The 8,663-nt window shown below is 41.8% G+C and overlaps 1 protein-coding gene across 4 annotated transcripts in view; it reads left to right on the top strand.

The window, feature by feature from the left end:
• Window positions 1-289: 289 nt before the first annotated feature.
• Window positions 290-8,663, top strand: part of LOC146399403 (uncharacterized) — a 38,773-nt gene continuing 30,399 nt past the window's right edge. For 3 of the 4 annotated variants that reach the window (XR_014817622.1, XR_014817623.1, XM_084979677.1), the window contains exon 1: window positions 290-499. The gene's annotated coding sequence lies outside the window, so the exon portion shown is untranslated. The remainder of the gene's footprint in view (window positions 500-8,663) is intronic. The other variant, XR_014817624.1, reaches the window with a different exon arrangement.

Raw genomic sequence — 8,663 nt, 5'->3', positions numbered from 1 at the left:
ACCCAGGGCACTTGCTTGTCTCCTACTTCGCAGTTGGCTGCCAGAGCTGCAGGAAGATCCCTGACCCAAGGCAGGGGGACAGAGCCCCAACCCTGCACCAGGTGTGAATCCTGCTTCTAGGGAAGGAAAGTCAGGTTGAAACTCCACGGTGGAGAAAGCAACCGGCATTTGTGGGCGTGGCCCTCTGTTCTGTGCGCTGGGATCCTGAGACACGGGAGACGAGCAGGGGGCCTAGGAGCTGGGTGGGTGGAGAGCAAATGCAGATCACTGGGCATGCGCGCCTGCAAGCACGGCCATGCGCGCCTGCCCGGCTGAAGAACAAAGGGTGACCTCGGAGCCTTCCGGGAGCCCTGCGGAGGATCTGCCAAGACCATGAGGACTTGCCCGCCAAGCAGTGCCCCTTGCCCACCTGCCCCCCCCCCCCCCCCCCCCGGAGGGCGCGCTGAAAGGAAGAGTACACCCCTGGTGAACTCCGCCTCAGCTTGAGGCCAACTTTAAGGTAAGCTTAAGAGAAACCACATTGCGGCCTGTGTGGTGGGTGAGGGGTAAGTGGTGCCGCACTCCTTAGGAATGCCTGGCCAAGGCCCCGAGCCCTTTGTGCCTGTGGCAGGGGCAACTTGCTGCAGCACTGTTGTGGGTTTTCAGCTCTGTGGGGCCTTGCTTCTGCCCAGCCCTGGGCAGTAGACCTCTTAAGTTTGGGGAAGTGGATGGAAAGAAAGCGCCCTACCAGATTGCGGGGGTGCCTAGGTGCTGGTCCACTTGGAGAGTTCAGGGCTGGCCCTGGATTTTGGCAGGTTTGTGTGGGGGGAGGCAGAGCGGCAGGAGCAGATAATTTGTCTTTGATCAGAGTGGTACTCACCTTAGAGCTGGAGCGAGGAGCAGCCGGTGGCGACCCGGGGCACACCAGGTTTGGCCCTGGAGCCATTGCTGGAAAGCAGAGTATTGGCCCAGGCAGGAGAACTTCTGGTGCAGAGGAGCTAGGAAATCTCACATGTGTGCCCTGCCCTGCTTTCGTAGGTAAAAGGTGAGTCAGCAAAGACTCCACTGATCTGAACCTGCACTTTGCTTCCAATTTGTGAAATATTCAGAATGTAGGTGTGATGTCAAGAGAGATCAACTGGTAAGGGATAGTATCTTTGTGATGGAGTTACCGAGTTCCACTGGATGTTTTGTGACCTGAAGGAGTGCTGCTCTGAGGTTTGAGTTGGAGTTGGTTGAATGTACTTAGAATAGGTGTGGTTGGCCAAATCTCTGGGCTAAACATTTGAAACTGTGCTATCAGTTTATTGTGGTCTCTCTTTTGGAAGAGAAACTAGTAAGGTTATTAAAAAAAAGAAAAGAAAAAGAGATCCTGGATCTTTCAGTGGTGTTTCTTACCCCAAGCGCTTTCCTCTAGGAAGTTAACTTTCTGTTGTGTCTGTAAGATTTTTTGTTCCCACTGATGTGAATTGTGGGGCTTTGAAAACAAGAACCAGATTTATGCATTAGGAAAGTAAACTCATAAGTATTTTCTATGCAGTTAAAGTTTTTTTGTGTGTGTCTGAACTATGGTCTTATTAAATGGTTTTTGTTAGGCAACTCCCAGGTGCCCGGTAGAGAAGTTTTTTGTTTGTTTGTTTAATTGTGTATTTACAGTTGCTGTTAGAATCTGAAAAGATTTAAAAGAGATGATCTTCAGTTATTTTTATATATTTTACAAAATCAGATTCTTAAGGCTTCATACATTCAGAAAGAGATTTCAGTAGTTTAAGAAGATTTCTATCAGTAAGTGTTAAAAGTAGGTAAAGGTGATTTTTTCCATATTACTCTTAGAATTGTGGTGCTCCAACACATCCACTTTCTGCAGTTACTCATAAAATGTGTTTCTCCAGGTCTCTAGGTTAATTCTGATGTTTGGCTTTGTGTTTTAGAAGGACAAATGTGGTGCCAAAAGTAGAATTATTATCCACCTTTCTTTGCTGTGTATTTAAACTTCATGAGTGCAAAAGTACTTAAAACATTACATAATTTTTAAAAGCAATTAATATAACCCTAAATTATGTCATACAGGAGTTCCCATCGTGGCTCAGTGGTTAACGAATCTGACTAGGAACCATGAGGATGTGGGTTTGATCCCTGGCCTTGCTCAGTGGGTTAATGATCCGGCATTGCCATGAGCTGTAGTGTAGGTTGCAGGCGCGGCTCGGATCCCATGTTGCTGTGGCTCTGGCGTAGGCTGGCAGCTGCAGCTCCGATTAGACCCCTAGCCTGGGAATCTCCATATGCCATGGGAGTGGCCCTAGAAAAGGCAAAGAGACAAAAAAAAAGGTAAAAAAAAAAAATTATGTCATACATGGCACTTAACACATTCATTCTAAGGTTTGACTTGAATAAAGTGTGCATTTGTGTATTCATTCCTTGAAAAATGACTAGCTTAAATGAGCCAAATTCCTTGTCACTCTGAAAGGAAGTGAGATTGTTAGAAAACTTCAGAAAATCTCTCAGGCCACCTGTTTATGTATTCATTTGTATCTTTTCATTAGTTACTAGAAATACTTCTAATGGTGTCTCATCATGTTAATAGATCATTTAAATCCATGTTATGGACAGGTGCCAGAAGAGGAATCTAAAAATTATGTGCAGGAGTTCCTGTCATAGCTCAGTGGTTAAAAAACCAAACTAGTATCCATGAGGATGTGGGTTCAATCCCTGGTGTCACTTGGTTAGGATCCTGTGTTGCTGTGAGCTATAGTGTAGGTCGCAGAAGTGGCTCAGATCCTGTGTTGCTGTGGCTGTGGCTAAAGGTTGCAGCTGTAGCTCTGATTCCATCCCTAGACTGGGATCTCCTTATGCCCTGGCCGTGGGCCCAAAAGACAAAAGAATAAAAAATTCAAATTAAAAAATAAAAATTGCATGTAAAGTAATACTGTTTTTGTTCCATGGATCCCATGCCTTCCTAGTGTATGACTCTAGGCTTAGCTGTTGAGTCATCTCTGAAGCAGTCATTTCTTTGAATGTTAGACAGACATGAAAGGGATGTTACAGAATATTTTAACTGCCTCATCAGACCTACTTGCACCTGTTTTCCAACCAAGTTGGCTGATTTTACATAGAATCAAGAAACCTAAGCAAATTTGTGCATTACTGCTGCATTAAATGTTATCTGCATGGCCTAATTTGTGGCCTAAAGGACCTGGTTTAATAGAAGGAAGCCATAAGGCCAGGTGTCAGTTTAATCTTTATGAGTGGTAAATTGCTGTAGGTGAGCTTTTTTTTTTTGGTCAAAGCCAAATTATATAGATGATGAAGCCAACCTGTGTCTTTTTTTTTTCAGTTGTTCAATTTGTAGGTGTTTATCCTGAGACCCTGGTAAGGAGCTTTTGAAATGAGTGATGCAGCTAATAGCTAAGATCAGAAAGTTGCTTTCTTTTTTTTTTTTTTTCCTCATCTCCTAGCTGAGAGGAGCTCTTTATTTCAAAAAATGTATTCAAGCATAGGAAGACTCAGTATATGTCACATTTTAAGTGTTTTTTTTTTTAATCTTTAAGTCCAAGATTTAAATATTGTGCCAGGGAGTTCCCATTGTGATGTAGTGGAAAAAAAAATCTGACTAGTATCCGTGAGGATGCGGGTTCCATCCCTGGCCTCAATCAGTAGGTTAAAGCAGCTGGCATTGCAGTGAACTGTGGTATAGGTTAAAGACGTGGCTTGGATCCTGAGTTGCTGTGGCTGTGGCATACACAAGCAGCTGTAGCTCCAATTCAACCCTTAGCCTGGGAACTTCTTTATGCTGCAAGTACAGCCTTAAAAAGCAACAGATAACTATTTGGCCAAAATTCTTGCTTAATTCCAAAGGTTTATGTTCTATATGGAGGTAAATTTATGATTGTCTTCTACAGACAACATGGGAAAATCAGCCATTCTTTACTCCTTGTTAGGATATTCAAGCATAGTGCTTCTAAGAAACTCTGCAGTAGGGACACTGATCTGGCATCACTTGAAGCCACACTGGAAGCATTTTTAGGTGAGTAGTGACATGTTTCTCAGCTGCTGGAAATTAGAGCCATTTTCAGGGCATCCATCTGCAACATTTTCATTGGCCTGGTGGCTGCACCAGGATTTTCTGTGAAGCTTACAGTGATGGATGGATGTTCCCATGTTACCACGCCTTACTTCCCCACCCCTGTTTCAGTCCTGCCTTCCAGCCTTAATCCAAATCCATCTGTCCACTCATGAACTCAGCAGGTGTGGATCTCCTCTGTGCCAGACACTGGGCCAGACACAGTAAAGACAGGTGAACAAAGCATTTTACCTTATACTCTGGGTAGAAGTGGTAAGAACATACAAACAGTTCTCTCCATGGTGATGAGAGAGATCCATCAGGGTCTGCATGGTTCATCACTGCACTTCAGTGAGCTGGGGATCTGGGGTGGGTTGGTATGAGGATTGGGTGGGATCTGAGGGAAGAGTTAATCAGGAGGGGACAGTTCAGGGAGAGCAAATATAAGTAAAGTAAATTGTACAAGCCTTAGTTGAGACTTGATTTCTGGTTTGATGAATGGTGAGTAAAGAGACTTAAGCATCCCATGTTATCATTCAGACGATGGTTAGTTTGTTTATTATCAGTATTTCTTTAATTCTGTTTTCACATGACTTATGACTTGCGTTTTTCCTTTTTATAGAACATAGAAAATCTCTGACCGGGGCTTACATTGGCTTATAAAGACAGAAAAGATAATTTGCATGGGGGATAAGAAGAGAGGAAAGATAGAAATGCTGAAGAGAAAGAGGAAAATAAATAAACTCTATACGAGAGTGAAGGGCAGGGGGAAAAAGTCGTGTTTGCCTTATCTCTTAGAAGTGAAGGGGTGAAGATGTTACAAGTTTAGAGGCCCTACCACTAGGTGGTGGCATCGGCCTGGGATAGCTTGGTGGTTTCAAGCCTATGGAAAGGATACCTTTTTGGTTTGAAATAGAAAATAATATTGGGAGATTAAATTAGGAAAGTAGGTAAAAGTCAGATAATCAAAGATCTTTATTACAACACTACAAAGGATACTTAATTAGGCTGAGGGGAAACACTGAATATTTGCAAATGAGGGACTAATACTACAAAGAAGTTTTGTTATTTTTTTTTTATTTTGTCTTTTTTTTTTTTTTTTTTTTTTTTTGCCATTTCTTGGGCTGCTCCCATGGCATGTGGAGGTTCCCAGGCTAGGGGTCGAATCGGAGCTGCAGCTGCCAGCCTACGCTAGAGCCACAGCAACACGGGATCCGAGCCGCGTCTGCAACCTACACCACAGTTCACGGCAATGCCGGATCGTTAACCCACTGAGCGAGGCCAGGGATCGAACCCGCAACCTCAGGGTTCCTAGCCGGATTCGTTAACCACTGCGCCACGACAGGAACTCCATCCTGTCCATTTCTAATCTGCCCTAAATTTGCTAGTAAGAAGTGTCATGCACTGAGCTCTTATTATTTGCAATTCCTTTTCATATTTCATCTCAACATAAATTTATGACATGAATGCATTATTTCCAATATATAGAGATGAAAGCTGAAGCTTAGAATAATTTATTTCACTTGTCCAGGATGCTGTAACCAGTAAGTTGTGGAATTGAAAGGTTGATTCTGCTGTTTCAGTTCCAAGCTCTTAGCTTTCTAATTTAAAAACCTTCAAAAGCAGAAGTCTCTGCAAAGTATCAGGCATGATTCCCCACAAGAAGGATATTTATCCTGTCTTTTAGATCATATTATAAATAAGCTTTCTGAGAATTCATCTATGTGGAGACCAGTATTTGACCTACACATAAACAATAAAATCTTAGGCATTGCGTATTGAGTGTTTTGTGGGAGAGTATCTATTTCATTCTCTTTACATTTCATCAAAAGAAACTGTGACATGGAAAAAAGGAAAGGAACATTTCTAAAACTGCACATTCTGATGCTGGCAGAATTAAGTTAACTACTCAGGTTTCCTAAATCCCAACCTCTTTTATTTTTCCCCTACCTGGAATCACTGATGTACCAACTTGTTATAGAGCAATTCAAACAAAAGACAGTTTAGTTTTTCCAATTGATCTATGTAATTACTTAAATGAGGCTTATCATTTTCCAGGTGAGGCCTGCCTAGGGAAAAGAAGAGGTTAAAAGATGATAATCAAACACATCCTTTGACACTGCCTTGCAGCATTTTATCATATAAAGAAAACTCACACAAAGAAAACATTTATGATACAGGATTTTTTTAAGCTTCCATTTTCCACATGGATTTAACCTGTCTCTCCATTTTATTCCTAAATCATATAAGTAAGTTGTGTGGGAATATGACAAGACTTACTCTCTGCATCTATCAAATCTTTTGGTATCACAAGAATATGGTGCTTCTTTTTCCTATTTTGGAAAAGGAGATTTGTTCCAAATACGTCTACTCAGTCCTTTACAACAAGTTTACTCAGGCATCTGGGACACAAGATGGAAATTTATGCCTTCTGAAGAAGACACATGGTCTACTAGATATGAAGAACTGGTCCACTATGAGAGTGCTGAATCAATATTCCCTGCCTTTGTTGTTAAAATTAATTAACATATACTCAATTCAATGGAATTAGGTGACCAGAAGGAAGAACTTTTATGGCCTGTAACATAGCAGAGCCCAGCAGGAATAAGATAGACTTCTTCCCTTGCAAGTTGTTCAGCCCATGAAGAGCCATGGGCTCATTATTTATTTACTTAACTCCCCAAACTCTCTGTTCTTCCTTTTTTAAATTTATTTTTTATTCTTATTTACCCCAACACACTTCCCCGCCGCCGCCCCCCCCCCCACTGTACAGCCTGGGGACCCAGTTACACATACATGTATACGTAATTTTTTTTCCCACTGTCATGATGCGTTGTAAGTATCTAGACATAGTTCTCAGTCCAAACTCTCTTTTATCCTCTGTAGAGCATTCACCTTTTCTTGCCCTGATGGGGATTGCATATGGTTTGTCATGATTTCAGGCCTCAAATTGAAATTCTTGCTGACCCCCAGTAAACACGTCTTTCTGCAAAAATATCTAGCATTCTTCTTGTTTCACATCAACAACCAATGGAGGATGCTAGTATAGTGCCACCCATGAGTGAGTGTTAGCTTAGAACCTACTTCATGGAACCTCCTGAATGATTTGAGTATTTCCATTTGCACAGAGCACAATTCCTTTGGTAAATGCTCTCAGATTCCTCAGAGGAAGGTTAGGTTGAAGGTGTACACCAGTTATTTTTGGATGATATTTCAGATTTCTTATTCAAAATATCTGATGTGTTATTTATTCCAAAATCTATGGATATGGAAAATATCCACCTTTGATGATGGGTTGAGAGTGAAGATTGTTCTGAATCAAATCTGGCAGTTCATTCATCCTTCTGTATTCACCAATTCAGGTTAAGTTGCATCATCACCACCATTATCATCATTGTCAGATTATTGGCTAGGGTTTCCACAACAAAACACTACTGACTGGGAAAGTTTATTAACACAATGGTTATGTTCTCACAGTTGTGGAGGCTGGACCTCCAAGATCAAGGTGACAACAACAGGGTTGGCTTCTAGTGGGTCCTTTCTTCCCTGCTTGTAGATGGCCAACTTCTCACTCTGTCCTCACATGGCCTTTCCTCCAAGAAAACATGCAAACACTAGTGCTATTCTATTAGTACCCCTTCTATTAGGAAGCAACACCTATTTCAGTCTCCCCTGTTCGAAGCTTTCCAGCCTAAACATCTAGTAAAAGAATAAATCATTTTAGATTACTTCAGTCTCACCCAATTTCTTTTATTTACTTATTCATTCATTCACTCATTCATTTTTTAAGGCTACACCTGTGGCATATGGAAGTTCCCAGGTTAGGGGTCAATCAGAGCTGCAACTGATGGTCTATAGCACAGCAACATGGGATCTAAGCCACATCTGAGTCCTACGCCACAGCTCACAGCAACACCTGGTCCCCAACCTGCTGAGAGAGGCCAGCGATCAAACCCACATCCTCATGGATTGGACTCATTTCTGCTGCTCCACAATGGCAACTCAGACCTTAGCAAATTTCTAACTGCAACCTCCTAAGAGATGCTGAGCCTGAAGTACCCAAATGAACTGATCAAATTCCAAACCCACTGGAAACATATGAAATAATAGTAAATGTTGATGTTTTAAGCCACTATTTGGGGGGTGATTTTTTTTTATAAGGCAGTGGTGTCTGAAATAGTGCAGTAATTTAGACACTCTAGTATTAGATACACTAATTGAACTAGATGGAAACCTGAGAAAATAGAAAAATAGGTAAATAGAGATTGTATATGAAAGCAGTGGTATTGCTGGGAAGTGGGAAACAGAAGGATTGTTATGGAATAATATTCAGCTGCTTGCCTCTTAAAAAAATCAATTTTTGCAAAAGTTGGTAGAAAGGAAAGGTGCTTTAAATCAGAATGTGATATTGGTCATTCTTTTCATTCAGTTTTATGGTCACTGTGCAATGTGGCAGAGAAGAAAGCTCTGTATAGACACAATGAGCAATAGAAGCTACCTGTTCCCAATTCTTGTCTGGCTCCTGTCCCTGCTGAGTGTCCAAAATTCCATTAGTAAAGGCCACCACTAACTCCCTCATAGGGCACAATTCTCTAGAGAAAAAAAAAATTTGTGGCATCTTAGG

The sequence above is a fragment of the Sus scrofa genome, chromosome 10 (assembly GCF_054392235.1).
Source record: "Sus scrofa isolate SSC_HxYL_T2T_F1_AM1 chromosome 10, Sscrofa_HxYL_maternal_Yorkshire_Landrace_v2.0, whole genome shotgun sequence".
NCBI lineage: Eukaryota > Metazoa > Chordata > Mammalia > Artiodactyla > Suidae > Sus > Sus scrofa.
The sequence above is the reverse complement of the archived record's forward strand: the minus strand, read 5'-3'. Positions and strand labels throughout refer to the sequence as shown.